The sequence below is a fragment of the Bidens hawaiensis genome, unplaced genomic scaffold (genome assembly GCF_021521415.1).
Source record: "Bidens hawaiensis isolate Kalapana, Puna unplaced genomic scaffold, B.hawaiensis_p1.1 tig00020995_1, whole genome shotgun sequence".
Lineage (NCBI taxonomy): Eukaryota > Viridiplantae > Streptophyta > Magnoliopsida > Asterales > Asteraceae > Bidens > Bidens hawaiensis.
The window spans coordinates 248,637-252,838 of NW_027493242.1; positions in this window are offsets into that span (position 1 = coordinate 248,637).

The window sequence follows — 4,202 nt, forward strand, 5'->3', positions numbered from 1 at the left end:
CTGGGGTTTGAAGAATTTAAAGCCATGATTGACCTCGAACAGTAAGTGTTGACGAAACCACTCAGCCGTTCGGTGACCCCCACGATTGATAAATGGACGTCTCGCGAGGGTACGTACATCCCAACACGGTAGAGTTAAAACATCCATTATCCTCTCGTAATACTGGACACCCTTTTCCCACTTTACTATACATACCTTAAGGTCAGAGTCATAAGCCCATGAAACAATATCACCGTGTACCTTTGAAACAGTCTTGAAGGTAGTCACTTGATTAGCCTCAATCCAAGCAGCAGCAGTATCTTTTCTTTCTTGATCTACATAACGATAAGCACTGATAATATTACCCACTTTCTGACGTTTGAACCATCTTTCTACGTCCTTATCAGTCACTTCTTTGAGTGAAGGAACTGTTCGCTGCACAACCATTTCCAGGTCATTCTTAGTCTCTTTAATTACTTTTTCATGAAATACCGGAGCACCTTGATCAAAGTTTGCGTGTTGGTACAAGTCCGGGTACTCTTCAGCTGTAACATCCTCCATCTCAATCTCTTCATCCTCATAAATAAAGTTCGTGTTCATAAATAACGGATCAACTTCCAATTCTTCCTCAGTTATCACTTCGACATCGGGCTCAGTCTCAAAAGCAGTCAACTGATCGTCATTCAGCCCAAGCAAAATCGAAATCTGCTCCCGTGTCAAGGATCTAATAACAAACTCACCAGCCTCTATCTCATCCCTGTTTACCACACTACAAACTACCCCTGATCCATCAACAAATACCACTGTGTTAGCTGCAATCATTTCAATTGGCTTGGCAGCTGTTGGATCTTGATAAATAATTATCTGCTTGCTCGAATCATCACCGCCACTAACATCTGCACCAGAGGATGAACCATGCGATGACTCACCTCCTGCATCAGACTCGTCAGGATCATCATCGTTATTCTTAAGTTTCTTGAGGGCATCTTCTTTACAAGTTAATTGTAAAATCAACTCTTCTTGTTCTTTTAATTTCACCCCCTGAGACTCAACAATCGTACGTAACGACTTAGTCTCTTTTTGAAAAAAAGAAATATAACTCATCATTCGTCGTTGATTCTCCATGAGTCATTCTTCAGTTTGACGGTCAGCTGCCATTTGATTTTCATATAGATGTAGCAGATTTAACAGCATTTCAGTTTGATGACCTGGTGGCAAGTTTTATACGGATGGATGAACAGGTTGAACAGGTCCTTGAGGCCGAGTAATTCTCATGAAGGAGACATCACTAGGCGAAGGTGGAGGAAGAGTAGTTGTTGGCGGAGGAGGAGGTCTCATTGATGTGGTAGAAGATACTGTAGACAACACAGCAGGAGGTCTCGGTATCTCGGTTAACGCCATTTGAGGAATAAGACCGAGCCTCTCGTGTGACACCATCGTCGTCGTCAAGGTGAGCATCGGAGTGCTAGTAGTTAGCGGCACCGCCGAGCTTTGAGGAGTTGATTGACGTGGTGGTGAAGTTCCAATTATTACCCCAGCCCCAGCAGACATGCGGGGCTTCTTTGATGGTTCACCAGTAGCTACAGCTTTACCCTTTCTTTTTCTTTCCAACTGAGCTTTCATGGTGGCAGCTAGAGCAGCATCGACTGCATCCTGTTGTTCTTTAGGAGCACGTTCACCAGCTTCACCATCACCATCACCCTCATTATCTCCACCATCATTGTTCCCACCTTCTCCCCCTTCACACTCGGAATCCGAATCATCGTGGATCCAGCGCTCATTAGGAGGACATACGTAATCCGGATTGATTATATGGCCAATCATCCGTTTATCCTGTGGCTTGTCTTTTCTATAAATTAACATACGATGCATCGTTTCAGTTTTCATATGTTCCATATCAAGAACATCGTTCACCAACGATCGATCAATCACCAAATTCGGAATCAAATCCTGAATAATTAGCTGTAAAAAGCGAGGGTACATCAAGAACTTCTTTGACGGTAGAGTTTGCTGAACTTGCTCTTTCAGATGATCAAAGATGAGTTCTGAGTAGTTGAAGGGCTTGTTCAGGATTAGAGCAACAGATGCCGACTGCAAACTTAGTCTACATTCCTCAAAACCACCGCGACGTCCACTCATACAATGAAGTAAAACATGCAACAAATACTTGTATGGTGGACACAACCCATTCTTGTTCAACATAGATTTACGAATATCACCTCCATAATTCAAGCATGTGAATAGACCCCTTACCAATGTCCTGTCAAATTCACTCGGGTTATCATCATTATCGTCAAATTGAAGTACTCGACGAATGACCTCAACATCAATCGTAATTGGAGTCTGATTAATTGTAGCTCGAACCCAGTTATCTGCCTTAACATATTCCGCCGTGTTCCAAAATTGTATGATTATACTAAGATACACTTTAGGTTTAGCAGTGATTGCATAGTATATCATTGAACGTCGCAAGAAAGTTAACATAGCTCCAAACGTTCTTAAATCAGTCACATCGTGATCAACATAAGCACAGATGTTGTGCTTCTTATCGAATGGCAGTAAGATCACTTCAACTTGTTGATCTTGTTGTTGTGGTTGTCCTTGTGGAGGTTGTTCTTGTGGTGGTTGATTTCGTTGTTCTTGATCAGACATGGTTTACTGTATAAATAAAATCAAATGTGAGAAAAGATAAGTGTAATTAATCTATTTACATATTAGATGATTTAAATCCTTTAATTAAATCCTTTAATTATTTAAATCCTTTTGAGTAAAATTTTTTTATTTTTTTTCTTTTTTTTTTGGTGTTGAGAGTGGGATTTAATAGACAAACCTGCTAGAGTCAAGAAAGCCATTCCGACTAAGTGGGTATTTAAGTGTAAAAAGGACGATCGAGGGGTGATTGTCAGAAACAAAGCACGTCTAGTGGTGCAAGGTTTTCATCAGCAAGAGGGTATTGATTACACAGAGGTATATGCTCCAGTTGCAAGATTAGAGTCGATTCGAATCTTCCTGGCTTATGCAGCTTATAAGAATATTACGGTCTATCAAATGGATGTTAAAAGTTCTTTTCTCAATGGTGAATTACAAGAGGAAGTGTTTGTCCAACAACCACCTGGTTTTGAAGATCCTGATTATCCAGACCGTGTTTACCGACTAAACAAGGCTCTGTATGGTCTCCATCAAGCCCCGAGAGCTTGGTATGGCACGCTCGCCGACCATCTGACAGATAATGGCTTCAAACGAAGAACTGTTAACTGCACTTTAATTCATAAAACTGTTGGTGATGATCTTCTTCTAGTCCAGATTTATGTTGACGATATTATTTTTGGGTCTACAAACGACACATTGTGTAAGGAGTTCGAGAAGTCTATGCAAACAAAGTTCGAGATGAGCTCGATGGGAGAGATGAATTTCTTTTTAGGGTTGCAGGTTCACCAGTCTGCTCACGGAATTTTTATTCACCAGACTAAGTATGTGAATGACGTCTTGAGCCGATTCAAGATTTCTGTCGGAAAAATCCCTTCTACTCCTTTTCCAGTAGGGCACAATTTATCACCGGATGAATTGGAGGATTCCGTTGATCCTACCCTCTATCGTGCCATGATTGGTTCTTTAATGTATTTAACGGCTTCTCGCCCTGATATTATGTTTGCTGTTTGTCTTTGTGCTAGGTTTCAAGCAAGTCCACGAGTGACTCATCTAGCTGCATTCAAGAGAATTCTTCAGTATTTGAGGGGAAATCCAGACATCGGGTTGTGGTACCCCAAGGATGATACTTTCGACTTTACTGCCTACTCAGACTCAGATTATGGAGGATGCAAGATCAATTTCAAATCAACGACTGCGGGATGTCAATTTTTAGGAAACCAGCTTGTTTCCTGGCAGTGTAAGAAGCAGACAACGGTCTCCAATTCAACCTCCGAAGCTGAGTATGTTGCAGCCTCGAGTTGCTGTTCCCAGGTTTTGTGGATACAACATCTTCACGACTACGGTTTGAAGTTTCTAACTACTCCTATTTTGATTGATAATTCTGCTGCTATTTGTATCACCAAGAATCCCGTACAACATTCTAAAACGAAACATATCGAAATTCGATATCATTTTATACGGGATTGCTATGAAAAGAAATTAATCGATCTTGAGAAAGTACATACTGATTTTCAGAAAGCCGATCTGTTTACTAAAGCTTTTGACAAAACACGTTTTAACTTTTTGCTTGATTT